Source organism: Aphis gossypii, chromosome 3 (genome assembly GCF_020184175.1).
Source record: "Aphis gossypii isolate Hap1 chromosome 3, ASM2018417v2, whole genome shotgun sequence".
NCBI classification, from domain to species: Eukaryota; Metazoa; Arthropoda; class Insecta; order Hemiptera; family Aphididae; genus Aphis; species Aphis gossypii.
Genome location: NC_065532.1, coordinates 3,258,067 through 3,274,781, shown reverse-complemented (window position 1 = coordinate 3,274,781; position 16,715 = coordinate 3,258,067).

Genomic DNA, 16,715 nt, shown 5'->3' with positions numbered 1-16,715 from the left:
TAGAGTTTTAAGTATTTAATAAGTAATAATAATTATTTTTATTTGTTAACGGCAATTATACTATGTGAAAGATAACATTTACAAAACTTGTTCATAAAATAATGTAATTTACATACATAATATTAAAGCGTAAAGTACTTATACTTGAAATATATTTATAAAGTTGTTGTAAATTAAAATCTCCGAAAAACATCTATATTTACTGTTGATGATAAATGTTGTTTATATATTTAAGTATTTGAAGTGATGTTCTTTTGTTTGATTCGGAGAAAAATGAAGCGTATAATTTGAAACTAAGGTGGGAAAACTGAAGAGAATTATTAGAGCTATTATTTTCAAAATGGGTCACAATCCAGTCTAAAATGAAATATTGTGTAAGTCAGGAATAGTGTTAGAAATGATATATACTTAATAATGCTTATGAAGTAGATAAGAAAATAGAGCCGTATCTATATCATAGAAATTGTAATGTTGAGGTAAACGAGTGTTGTAAAATGATTTAATCAAGTAAAGTATGAATACAACTCATCGTAGATTGTATACGATAAATAATATTATGGTATAAAATAATATATAATATCGTTTACGACGAAGGCGAGAATATTTTTATAGGTATGCCTAACTGTATTATGAGTTACGTGTATTATTACGTGTATGCTTATAGTTTATTTACATAATTAAATGGTCAAAAATTTGTACTTTGGAGTATTAAAAAATTATTTAGTTAACACAATTAATTATGAGAACCCAGCATGAAAAATAAAATACACTTTATATCGGGGTTTAATCCTTATCTGTTGTAAAATTTAAATGAAAGTATAACTTATACAGACAGACTTATCTTTGATTGCAATTTTATAATAATTCCGTTTTAATGTTTTGAAATTCTTAGAAACGAAAACTAATAAGCGCACAATTAATAAATACTGAAAATAATATAGTATTATCACATGTATTTATAGTGCAATGAACTTAAGTTCCAAGAAACTTTTTTGTTAAGTAAATTAAAAGTTTAATACAGGTATATACGTATAGTTACGTGATTTTAATAATACTATTATTACCTAACAATAGTCGTACATAGTTATAAATAGGACTAGAAACTTCATGTTCTTAACCTTAAAATATTTATGTATTTATGCCTTTAAAAATTATCAAAATATATATTCTAAAAATATATATAAAAAAAATGCTAAAATATGCTCTTAAAAATATTACATTAACTATAGTAACGCAAGACAAAAACCATACGGTACAAACAGACGAATTTACATCAACTGATCGTATTCGGCGTATTCCTTATTGACTGATTTTAAGTTTTTCAAGACACACAAACATTTGAGAAAACTCATGGTAGATACATTGTTTAATAATTTTAATTTAAAATTCATATTAAATATTATTTAGTATAAAGAATATATTATACTCTATGTTACTCATTGTTTTAAATTTTTTTTTCAATAAATTGTATGAAATATGTACTTAAAAATATACAAATATAACGATATATTTACGTATAGGGAAAAAAAAGCTGATATACAAAATAAAAAATATTGCTTTAAATTTATCCAGTACTGTGGAACAAATTGCTATATCACTTAGTTATGTTTTGAATGATTATTGAATAACATGCAAAAATTCCTACCAATCCTAATCCCTAGTTATAAATTTTATGTGTGAAAGAATCCTATAATAGAAACCATAATAGATTGAGGTGCTTCTCGTAATAGTTAATTTCAAGATACTGTCAAGGTACTATCAAATATTAAAAATGACTGAGATAAAGATCTGTTGAGTTCATAAGAGACATGATTGTAATTTACTCAGTTTTCAAAATTAATTGATTGAATAAAATTATCAAATTGAAATACATTTTAAATAATATATTATACAGTATAATTGCGTGTAAAATAAAAGCGTATTCATAAAAAATTTATAATTGTTTTCAAAAATCCCATATAATACAAGACTAATATACATAATATTCATTGTATTATAATAAATATTTTGTTTTTGCTTTCTAAGAAAAATCAAAATAATTTTTGTACGGGTTTAAAATAAATATCATTAATACACAGTTAATAGTTATTTTATAGCGGTTCTTAACTAGTGTTTCATGGACTGTTCCGTCAACATTAAAAATTTTTTAATTATTTATATAATCATCTAAACATTTTTAAAATTGTGTTTATACATGTTATTAATTTTTAGCGACTAATATGTATGTAAACTGTTTTATGTTATAAATGTGTTGTTTAATATTAGAATATTATTAAAAATATTAAATGTATATAAATACTGTTTTATTTTATGGCTGTGTTACGCAATAATCTTATAAAATGTTAAGTGTTCGGTCATTCGAAAAAGGTTAAGAATCACTGAGTAATAAAATCACGCATATTACACCTTTTATTTAGTTTATCGGTGTTTTAGATGTATAAATGTATTTATTAATGTATCTATAAATTTTACATGGGTATTATACTATGTAATATTATAGTATCATAAAATTTTAAATTTTAAAAATAAATTGTGTTTGTTCCACAAAGTATCCTATATATGTAACTCCGTTGTATACAATACACATTTATTATTGTACCAATAATATCATACCTATATGAATTTATATGGTTTAAAATATTAACAGAATTTTACAGCCTAATAAAATGTTTACAAATCTTGCGCTCTTAAGAAGTTCCAGTTTAAATTTCTCTATGTTAAAAGACTTGCGGGACTTTTTCATTTTTACATTAAACTTAAGAAGATGTTTCTTTAAAAATCCTAAAGTTTTTAAATTAGTTCATGTTCCACACCTAGAATAAAGACCAAATACATTTGTGTGTTTTCCGAATCATTTAAAATAAAAACATTTTATAATAAGTACCAAAATAAATAATATTTACGATATCCAAAAAAAAAACTAAGTATAATAATATTATTGTGCTATTCAAGTTTAATAGGTCTCATTGCTTTTACATTTAACAACAGTAATAATTTTACCAATAAACGAATACCTATAAAGTTATTATAACTTTTTTTTTAGTTAATATTTTTACTCTAATTTTAAAGAATACTATTGGTTTAATGATATACAAATTAAATATACAATTTTTTACATAATATTAACGTATAATTGATTGCAATCAACTCAATTTTTAATAATTTCATAACATTGTGTATAATATGCAAATACGTAGAGTCAACGCTTAATTTCTATGAATAATTTTATACGAAAATATAAATTTTAAATCATAGGTAGTAATAAATATAATATATTTTTGTTTTTAGTTATTAATTAATACCTTTAGAGTTTTGAGTATTCAACCTTTGAATAAACTATTATTAATCTAAATAACTTTATTAGATTGATAAAATATCATACATAATATAATATAAAAGTGACGTTAATTCGTTAGACGGTGAACACAAATTTAAAGGTGTTTAAAAAGTTTGTTTTTTTTTTTTATTTAACATGAAGATTAAAAGGGTTATTTATCGCTGACTAAAGCCGAAGAATGTATTAATCTGCGCGGCCCGTCGAGTTGCGTTGTTAATAACCGGATCGCATCAGGCTAAATCTCGCGTGCAAAAGGGTGTAACAGGCCCTTATGAAAAAAAAAGTCATTGAAAAATTATTCACCTTTTCTGGATTAACCTTAGTTTTAAAACAACAGTAATAATAACTCTTGATTTATGTACCAAGACTGAAGAAATAATAATAAAAAAAACGTTCTTTTCGAAATGATCTACACCCCACAATGTTTATCTTGTGGAAAACCATTTTTTCTTTTAAATAATGAGTTTTTCATAACCAAACTCATCATGTGATTGCATAACAATTACTTATAACGATATACAGTAATACAGTATTGATATCAGATGAATAATCGATAACGACATTGGAAGAACAATATTATAAATTCAATAGAAAAAGTTAATTTATTGAAATACAGAATGTATTAATTATTACCTATGATTAAAAGAAAACAATAATGTCATATGCTTTAACGATTATGTTGTTTACAAAACGTCGACAAGTTCAGACAATTGGTAACGTAATATTAATTTATTAATTCTATGAAGTGCAGATAATTTTTCTAACATAGTACAAAGAGGGACTTTGTCTCTCCATATAACACCTATCATAATACACAATAATAGAAATTTAATTATTATAGTACATAAAAAAGTTCCGTTTTTTTTTCTGTAGAGATTAATAATTATTAATTCGGTATTAAAGTTTATAAAAAAATATATTTACGCTCAAAATCATTTAAAAGTATAAAAATATAGACAAAAAAAAACGTTATTTTAAATCAAAACAACTTTGTGTAGGTAATAAATTAAGCTATGATATGCCATAAAATAAGTGCAAATTTTCTTGCAACAACTTTAGCTTTAGAACTAAAGACAAACATTGAATTCTGATTGTACCATTATTTTTATGTATAAAATAAATATATTTTCTGAATCGAATACAAAATTCATTTCCTGTGAGTAGTATGCACAATTTTTTTTTCACTTTTCAAGACCGTTGCAAGCTAGTTGGAGAAATCAATAACTTATTATTATAAACTACGAGTATATTCTGAATAAAAAAATCGAAAGTGCATTAATAACTTCAAATTTGTGATATTTTATGGAATTTAGTTCACCAAATATCTGTTCTAACATTTTACATTTATAATTTTAAAATGTTGCAATATATAATAAAATAACGTTTATATCCGTCATAACTTATAATAAATATTATTGTTAAATTATATATTATATATAACAATAACATACGTAAAATATATTTTGAACTAAAAAGGTATTTTTTTTCTTGTACAAATAATTGTTAATTATTTATATCTAAGTATTAGATACTTTATATAAATCATTAAATAAGAAATTTACGAAATATTATAAAATAATATTTTATGAACTATTCAGTAAATAGTAAATACTAACTTTACAATATTATGGTTGTTCATGTATACAACAATGAATTATTAATTTAGCAATTTTGATGTTTTTATGAAAATAATAAAACATTTATAAACTTTTTTTTAAACATGACGGGGAATAATAATAATAAAAAAAAAAAATCCACTTCGTTGGTTTTTAAAATAAAACAGTTTGAGTAATAAAAATAGCTCAACTTAATTTGTTCCAAAAACCAAATAGTGTTGCTCGTAACTGTCTTCCAAAAAAATTCGCCTTAAAAGCAGTTTGGCCGAAAATACAAGAAAAAGTACAAAGAAAGTTTTGAATCAGTTTGATACGACGAAAATTTTGAGAAAATTATATTATTTATATATTATAAATGTAATGTAAAGTAATTACTCTGACCGACAGTAAATTTCACTTTAATTTTTTTATGATGTTTAATTTAAATCTATACGTATATTATGCTTTTTAAATACATTAATAATACGGTACATACCAACTTTATTCGGGAAATGGAGACGTAATGAAGAATAAAAGGAACGCAAACTTATCGGCGGCCGGGCCAAATAAAAGGCTGCCAGCAGTTGATGATAGGACGATCAATCAATGCTGCTGGATTTCGATCTATACCACATACATGAGGTTCATCCATTTCATTGTGATAGAAAGTGTTTCTGCACTAACACCACGCCACACTCAGTTTTCAGGATTGATTCGATTTTTCGATAGCATAACAAAAATGCTATTATAATATTGTGTATTATGTATATTGTATACACTATACATATATAAAGTTAGGTATTTTTGAAGGCAGGAAAGACGTTCTTTTAAAAATGGTAGACAAAATTCAAACAAAAAGATAATATTACTCACGTTTATACTCATTAATCGATTCAATTATAATAATTACCTCGAATAAAGAATTTTTAATTTTTACCCCATTAATGAAAAATTTACAACATAATACTTATTCCTCCATCTATGTATTTTACGGTAAACTATTTTAAATAAACCTACAACCATATAATCCATACACATACCTAAACCATTACAGTGATTTTAAAATTTTTTATATTAAATGTATTTAAATTTTTTTATAAACATCAAGTCAAAGTGTCTTGTAATGTTGGAATTTTTCTTTCTACGAAATAATTTTTTTTCATCATAGGTACAACACTCTCACTTTTTATTATTATATTATATATCGTTACGACAGAATGTGAAATAAAAGAATAAGATATATCCCGAGATCAAAACTTATTTAAAATTGTCTTCGATTGGCTTGTCGTACTAAACCTTAATTGTTGGTGATCCATAAAATATTCCTTGTAACAACTTTAAGTAATCTAAAGTTTTACCATAAACCTAATTTATTATTTTTAATTTTGATAAATGATTTTCACTATGTAGGTAAAGTATAAAAATAAAAGTTTTATAAAAAAAGTATATGGTTCAAGAATATCTGGTTAAAAACAAATGTACCTCTTCAGGAAAAGCTTTTTGGTGTTTTTCTTTAAACTTGAAGTTTTTATAAGAAAAACAAAATTCATATGGTTTCATTTAAAATAAATAGTAAAATTACACTATTCACACCGACAGTCAAGTTTAAATGCTGAATATATAGCTCAGTTTTTAGATTTAGATATATCTGTAAATTTTAAAAACGTGTTTTTAAAATAAAAACTATACCAATCATAGGTTTTATTTATTGATGACCACGTTTTGTTTTAATAAACGTGTATAGTAATAGTGTATATAATTTATTATAACTTCAAGAAAAACTATTTTTTTTTTGTGATGGAAATGGTTATCGTCGTTTCAAAAATATAATTATATATTGTATTTTAAAAGTAAAATCGAAATTTTTAGATGAGTTGCACCATTCCATTGATACAATGAATGCAACCAATTATAAACCGAGATACAAATGAGCAGTCGATTCGGCATCCAATAAAAATATATTTGTTTAATTGACAAGAGCTGTTTACCCTTCAGTAGATTGCTATCTAGTTACCAATGGGGGGAGGACTTGGATCAAAATGAAAACCTAATTACTTGTTGTTTAGCATAGTGTACAGATGCATTCGAAGGAATAGAGTTAAAATGTTGTCAATAAAAATATTTCCCATAAAAAAAAAAAAAAAACAAACACGAAACATAATTGAGTAGTGATTATTATCGCCCGATAGACAATTTTAGATGATAAACGTGACATTTCTGTATTTGAAACGGAACAACAATAATTATTATTACTTTGTTATAACAACAGCCATTAAGATAAAATAATGTATTTTCTTTAAATAAGTAGGTATATATTTTAAAGAAAATAAATACTAATTTATACAAAGTAAAGAATATGAATAATAAATCGATGAATTATTTAAAATAAACATCGATACAATCGTTTCAATAAGCTATAAAAAATTAAATAGGAATATATAAAAATCGTAAAGCAATATTTTTGTATGAAATATAGTTTAAATTTATGAATAACTAATATAGGGTAAAATAACCAATAATATTATTATATTATAGCAATAACACGCTGTATTATTAAACAACAGATTTTTATAAGTCACAGAAACTGGAAGAATTCTTACTGAAGCTATACATTAATATATTTATACGTGTACAATGATACAGGTAAGATATTAATTTTTATTAAAACAATAATATAAATCATAAGGTTATAAAATTAGTTCAATGTGTTGAAAAATGTTTCCAACAGATTGCTTATATTTGAAAAACAAATGTTTCAAAAATTTAATTCATCAAAACTCGGTTTATGTATTTCTTATTATTAATATTATTGTTTTTATTTTTTTAATTTGACTTATTTAATTATTTACCAAACCTTATTCATACATTATTTACATATTATTCAATATGCAGGACAAATAATATAACTAAAAATTTATTTCGTCGATTTCTTAACTGATTTCATATACCTACTCATGTTCAATTAAAAATATATTGAATTATTATTGTGGGATTGTGAGAATACTTAGAATGAGATCTTTATTTTAAAATATAAGTTTTTCTTAAAAATGTTTTTCAACAACATATAGGTATTATATAAAATATTTGCAAATATAAAGAAAAAATTTAAATTTGAATACAAATCGTAAGTTCAACATTCCCAGATATTTAAATGAAAAAAATGGGAACAGTATACAACCTCAGTAGAAGTCCTAGGTATTTTATCATTGAATAAGTCATTATAATGTATGTGTTTAATTTGAATTCAATGATAAATTATTGTAAACGAAAAAAAATTCTGAATAAAAGAGATTTAAGTACCTATGATTTATTATATATTAAAAACTTGAAATAATTTATTTTTTTAATAGTAATAATATAAAATGCTGTGATAATATTTATCGACCTATGCTGTTAAATATATTTTATATATTTGTATTGCTATTGTAATAATTTATTTTACTATCAATAACACTTTAAATTGAATTAGTTTTAGCCGAGAACAGAAAATTTATGTTATTAATAATATTTAATTATAATTATGATCAGTTAAATCAATATATATGATTCATTATCATTGAGTTATCTACCGCATAAACGATATTAATAGAATCATGCTTTCTTAGTAGGAAAAAGTTTGAAACTAATATAAATTTTTTGAACATTTTATATATTTTTATTTTTATTAAAAAATAATATGCAAATTATATTGAAGTATTTTAAATTTAATTATAATGTAATTTTGAGGTCTAAAAGAACATATTATTTCAACTTCAAAAATATAATATATATTGTTATCACCGTTTAACTAAAATAATATGAAACGTTTTAAACAAATGTATTATTTATTAAATATTGTTTTCCTTTTATGATTAATTATCCATATTATAAAAATAAATATTACTGACGGTTCTGATTTTTTGTAGATTAAAATAATAGCTAAGCTGTCTAAATGCATTTTAATAGTTTGTTTTATTTTGAAAATTGTAATAAAATGCTTAATAATATAAAAAGTGCATATATTGGAAAATGTTTAACTTTAAAATAGGACAGTATAAACGTTAAATGGTGCAAAAAATATATGTGAGGGAATATGGGCTCATCAATATATGTCCCAGTTTTACGAAATTTACATGAATTTACATAAATACGTGCGTGAAATATTAATTGAAGGTCTAATGGTTTCAACTGTTTTCTATAATGTTATAGATATTTTATGATTTTTACTAGGTACTTAAACTTATAAGTTATAATATAATTTATAAATCGTTTTAAGATAAAATCTCAATAGTTTTTATTTTAACAGTATATTTTATACACGGAATGACGTGAATAATCGTGCGTAATAATACAAAGTTAAGTTTATTAGACAAAAATAATTTATAATATAAACATACCACAATATTCCATTTTTATTCGGTATACACAATATATTAATACATTAATAAAATGTGGGACATCATTACTTATTTATTTTTTAGGAAGTAAAGGTATGCAATACGCATTCACAAAAATATTTTATAAAATGCCTTCTTTGATCTTCTAAAAAATTAAATTAAAATTAAATATATGTCACACTAATATTGGATATTTTGTTTTTTTTATTTACTTTTGAAATACATTTTTATTGTGAATACAGCTTCTAACAATTGAGAGTATTGAATAACTACCAAGAGCCAAGTGAAAATCAATAACAATAATATTAATTATATTATTATTTTCTATGGCCTGGCCTTCGATGATAACGAGCAAAAATGGAGAAGGAGATTGAATGAGAAACTAAAGGATTTGTATTCCAAAGAGAGTATACTGCAGTTTATAAAGAGTTCAAGACTTGAAGTGTTATGTATGAAGAGTAAATGTTTATCTTACTAAGATACTAATAATAAATCAAATAAGTCTAAAAAAAATGACCACGAGGACGCATAAGCCAAAGAGAATTTTATGTGGAAAGACCTGAAGGAGTTTAAATATCACGTTGGAATGAAAACTTGGACTTGGCTTACGGGCGAGAAGTAGGAATGAGTTAATTTTAGTAGTCAAAGAGCCTAAATGGCTTATAAAAGTTAAAAAAAAATTTTAATTATATTTTTTATAATAATGTCGGTGACACAGTGTTTCTACTCATAAACATAAATACCCGTTTTCATGTTTCCCGGATATTTCGAAAAAATAATTTTTACTTTTGACCATCTGAACGAACTAACTAAACTAAATTCGATAGCAAAAACTACCACTCTAAAAATCTAATCATTTTTACAATCCTCAAAAACGATACAATAATAATAATGATAATAAAGAACTCATATCATTTTAAAATCAATATATTCATCGCACTGTTCAAAATCCTAAATAGAAGATACCCATCAGCCATCACTTGTATAAATATATTATTTTGTAATTAACAGTTTTCAGATAGGTAACTAATGTTATTTTATAAAAACTTGATTTGTTATGAAATTGATTTCATCTTATTAATAAAATATACAAAAGTATAAGTAGATACTATATGGCTTGCAAATATTTTTACACAAATAACTTAAAAAACAAAAATTTCGTCCTTAATTTAGTATTTAATAGTAAAAAACAATCAAACTAAATTAATCTTTTGCCAAAACGAATACAATATTTTATTTTTAAATTTATAAAACATTTTTAACCTTGGTATTTATTTATGCAGAATATTAACATTATACTAAATATTTTCTACATCACAATATGTTTTGATGAGATATTTATATTACTATCGTATAATAATCTAAATTTATTTAAACCGTTAGACATAAATCATTTTGAGTAAAAAAATCTCTTTTTCTTTTTGTATGTTTATGTTTTTAACAATTTTGATGATTGCGTAATCAATAGCGTCAACACATAATATTATATTATATGTAATGATCGGCGGATTTTATTTTACCGTCATTCAATCATCATTGACATTATTTACATTTTGCTACTCTTGATGTTTAGTGACTGTTATAGTATGTATAAAACAAGATTCCATTCTGTCAAGTATCAGTGATTTGCGCTCTCGAATATCCAATTATTAGACATATAATATGTCACATAATTTCAATGTGTCGACTCTTGTATTCGTCTTGACTTTAGTATGTTGTGGATCGTATATGTTTTTTTTCGATTTTACCACACTTCAAGCACTTATTACTTTAAACAGAAGTTTTAGCATTATTCGCTTACTTATACCATTCTACACAAATATTTATCCAGCTAATTATTCAATTATTCAGTTTATTCACGTTGCTAACCATGATCTCATTATTTCAATCAAACTTGTACAAATCTGTTAATCTGTAATAATTTTATAAATCAATCTGTTCATTACACTTAACTTTGTTGGCCTTCAGACTAGTTCCAAATTTATTAATAGAATACATATTAATGTATTTTGTTGTTAGTGATGTTCACGTACGTACGTTTATCATATTATTATAATATCGATTATCGTTGTATGTCTATTTTGTACGTTTAACGTTTAAATTTTACTATTAATATTGTCAATAAAAATGTTAATGGTTAAACGCTTAAAGTTTAGTAATAGTAAAAGATGTTTCAAATAAAAATATTGCATAAATATCTGCGACAACTGTTCAATCACTGGGAACTGGTGAAGAATTTTTAAGCGTACTTATATCAAAAAAATGTGGTACGTTAGAGAGTTTAAGAGGTGTGTTAGTAGAAAAATGAGGCATATATAATTCTAAATGTCACATAGCCTTATGTGCATGCCTTATTGCATGTACAAATAAATAACTGAATATAATTAATTCGGTATAAAATTAATTAAATAACATGCATTTTAAGTTTAAATTTAATCTATACATTAACAGAAATCAGACTAAAAATGTCTAGAATAACAATGGCGAGGGTTACGATGGTTTCGGTATATATCAGCGTTAGTACCCTTTTCAGAATTTTTGTTTTAGTGATAATTTATCTAGTTTATTTGAAGTTAGAAATTGCGTGTATGGAGTGATTTCAAAAATCACTGTAAAAATTGTTTTGATCAGAATCATTGTATAGATTTCTTTTGTTGTTGTTTTTAAAAATTATTTTTGCGTTAAAACCAGATCATGCTATTCATTCATATTACACGAGGTAAAATTTCATTTTGTAAATAATGAAAAGTTATTTTTCAAAATAATTATGGCTTGTAAGAATTTTTTTCGTTTTCGTATAGACCACAAGTAATTTTCATTGTCTACGGAACAAACGCCACTGGTCGGCTGCACACGGAGGGTTAAATTATCTGTCTATGGTGGTATTATTGTACGTGAGTGTAAGTTTGTTGATATATATATATATATATATATATAAAGAGAGAGAGATTATTACTGTGTTTTCTATAATTAACCAAAGTATTACATACTAATGATGATACACAACAAAATCAAAGGTCGATTGGTCAGTTGATTCATTTTGTTTGTAAATATTTATCGCTATACTCCAGCCGACTTATTCCGTTAAAGGGTTTACAAATTGTTATTTCTAATCAAAGCTTTAGTATATAACTACCCCACGGTAAACATCTCCACTACACTAATACTGCAGCTGCAGCTGTTTGGGTGGCGAAGGGCTAATATTTCGATGGTGTAAATTGACATTGCGCTGTATTATATTATTATAAGGTTATTATCCTTTTTATTACTTACGTGATATATCTCATCGATAGCAGCCGTTGAAACGATAACCTTGTCTTCATTTATAATATATTCAATGTCAACGGATATAATATAGTACGTAGATACTATAATATTGTAATGTGCCGTGAACGTAACTGGAAGTCTTCATAAATGCTGGATGAAATAAAAAAAACTCGACGTTTAGAACTTCCAGTCAGATAATAATAATATTTACGAGCATATTTTTATATAAACATATGACATACGTGTTGTATTGATGATTTAAAAGTCCTGATGATCTTCAGTTGGCAATTATTTCTTAAAATGTTTTCACGTACTATTATAAAGTAGGCAGGTTAGGTATGTTGTTACAAACTATCATCGAAAATATCACATCATTTTTATCATATCAACCGCGTCCATATCATAATGATGAATGATTTATATTTGCTGTTCGTGTTGAATTCAAATAACAAATATATATTTATATATATATATATATATACATTACACACATCTATGAAAGAAAAAAAAAATTTTTTAATGTATACTTGGATACAAAAGATATATATATATTAAAATTTGAATTTTTTATCTTATTTTCATTTTTTCTTATATCTTATGTAATTTTCTTATTTATTTCCCAAGAGCTATATAAATATATAGACCAGAAATTGCTATAATTTTTAAAATTTCTATTAAAATAATATAATCCATAGAAGAAATTTTCATACATAATTTATTAACAAAACAATAATAAATTTAAAAAAGTATAATTGTCAACATAAAAAAATCGTACTATATAAAAACTGTTATAATATTGTACACAATTATCAGCAATAATGCAAAATAATAGGTAAAAATATAAATATTTATTTTCAGAAAGAGTGTATTGTGATTAATAAATTATAACTAATTGTATTAATTTAATTTAATGTATAGAAAATTCATATTATAAAATGTATAAAAAAAATTAATAGTAAATTATTCAAAACGAAAAAGTATCTGAAAATAATTTAGTTTTAAAATTATAAAACTTCAATTTAATTATACCTCACTTTAGTTTTTAATTTTAGATGGATTTATATGTTGGTTTAGATGACAATTAGGTATAAACTAACTTTTTTCTTAATGCAATAAAGATGAAGCATACTAATTAGTTTTTATCTAGATACTTAAAAATAAAAAATAATTCTCACCGAGATAAATATTATTAATTATAATGGACACTCCTGTTTCGTTACAATTTGTAAGTTTCCATAAATAATTACGAAAAATTAGTTGTATAAATGTGATATACAAAAGAAAAATATTATGTTCTTGTCAGATTTTTGTCAAATGTAGTTGGCCACCCTTAACTACGTTACACGACACTATAGCCGTGGTTAGTCAAGTCATTTGTAGCAGTGCAAAGAGAAGGTGCGTAGGTCCTTTTGTGGCTGTCCAGGACGGGGGGGGGGGGGTGAATGGTTTCCTGTGCAAGCAACATTAATAATTATTACAACAATTAAAATTATTATTATCATTATATTATCCGTTAGTACGGGAGTGTCATATATATTAGGTTAGTAATACTAGTATACCTACATATTTGTATGTGACTACCTATATAATGATATTCACGTCTGGTGCTTTTTCCTGTTGTGGCGGTGGTTAGAAAATAGAATGTTCGTTATTACGGCGAGCGAAGGTATATTTAACATTTTTTTATTTTTCGTAATATCAATGTGAAATTTATGACGGCTACACCGTTATCCAAAATTTATTTACCGTGGCCACCACTTGTAATGACGCAAAAAACCTCTGCTTTATTAATAGATTATTTGAAAAAACCTAACCTGCCGTTTAACTAAACCAAAAGAGTTTCCAGGTAAAACATAAAACACAATTTAAAAAATCACATAAAAGGTGTTACAGATTTCGTTATTTCTATTAATTTGTTTTTTGATTTGATATAAATATTATACTTACTCATATATGCTCATGATAAATATATTTACCGACTGAGTATTTTTGCTGAATGTTATTAAATATAAACAAATTATAACACTGGCACACGCTCGCATAAATTGTATAGCTTTTAGTCTTAGCCATGAATATTGTCGACATGCAGAAATTCTTTTTCTTGGATATTTATTATATTATATAAACTGAGAGTGCTGAAGCGTTATATCATAAAACATGATCATTATGCGCAAGTAATATTCTCGGGTGCGCGAAAAAAATTACCATAATAATTCGGTTTTCGCTTCGGAACTCAGAACCTTTAATACGTAAATGTGTTCTTATACGTTAAATCGAAGGAGCTGAGCTGTGCAAGTCGGTAGGGAGATTTAATTTGAAACCACGTTCTATTTTTAATAATCGAATTTAAAAAAATTTCTATCTTATAAGAAAATTCATATTCTTAAATAATTGTTCTTATTTTTACCTAACCTAACCTATCTGAATATCTATAAGTAAAAACAAGAAAAAACGTTATTTAACTATTTATTAGTATAACTATTTATAATAATAATTTTAAGCACTGGAAATACTTTGTAAAATAAATGTTGGTACAATTTTTATAAAATAACTCTAATAATAATCATTTTAGATTTTAAAATGCGGAGCGATGAATGTATTGATTTTACTATGATATGGAATTTCGTAAATGAGTAGTTATATGATAAGTTAACGATAAAATGTTTCGAATTTAAAAAATGGGAATGGTTTTAGATATAAAACTGGATCTAGCCAGAAAGCATTCGATGTTCACCTGTAAAATAATTATTTCTCCTCAATTAATTTGTATTATATTTTCGTATTTCTAAAATTTACATCTATAAATTTTTCAAAATTTTCTAATATCATTTGGGTTATTTATAGGCCTGAGAAATATTCAATTGTTTTTAGTTTTTTTTCTTTAAATTAAAATAATAAATTATTCGCTTGGTCAAAACTCTTAAAAATTTAGTACAGAATCCCACAAAAGTTATTCTTATCACTGTTTGAAAACATTATAAATACATGAGCACAATTTTTTTTATATGCATTTTAAGTTATATTGAAAATTTATAACCATTTTGTAGTAAAAATAATAAAAACTTTTACTTTTTTCATCCAAATTTTAATAATTAAAAACAAGATTCTTCATAAGTAGTTTGTATTGAAACCATAAAATCACAAAAATATAATGATCATTTTTTATAGAAACTATAAGTTCCAATTTGGACTTAATTACTCATTTCAAAGATAAATAACGATATGTTAATGATTTTATTACAATTTAAAAATATATATTATTATTAGTTACTCATAAGTGCATACTAAAACTATAAAATCTAAAATATATTAGATAAATATTACATATTTTAAACTCAAATTTGGAAAAAATTACTTATGTAAACAATAAATAACGGTATTAATTTATTTTGTTATAACTTAATAACATTCGTTGGACATAAAACATTAATGTATATTATATTATTATAAATTTTAATTTACACAATGTATTTTTTAAATTTATTTTTAGATATTAGCAATTTGCACTATGAACATTGAATATTCTTTCTGTTTTACAGAATCTATAGAAACATGTTATTCTATTTTTAGTTATATAAGTTGATATAATATAGTATTAATATATATCATTGAATAAAAATTAAATATTAATAATATAATAAATACAATATTTCAGGTGAAAATTATGTCAAATTATTGTAGTATTAAATGTAAAATAAATGATTTTAATATACTATAAAATATACTTACAGTGATAAAACCAGCACTTGGTTAGACCATTGTGGAGCCATTCTCATTACCTCCAAACTTCGTTTAAATTCTTCCGAATTACTTTCAATGTTTAGTGTTGAACAGATTTTTACGCTGGTTATCTCGTATTAAATTGGCATTTTCTTTGCAGGAGCTGTTTACTATTTTCAATTAATATTTTCTTACTAACTGTAGAGTCTAATATTACTCAATTTAGAAGTTCATTTCCAATTTCACTCCTAACCACTTCCTACTTTATGGTGACTTAAGTTTCACAACGAATTAAAACTTTGCGCTCACGGTGAGCTTACTCCTTTTTTCCTTATCAGAGTTCTTTATTTTTTACCTAGATCTTTTCCAACCGAATCAAACATGTCACGATAGCCTTCGGACTATGTTTTTTGTGAAGTA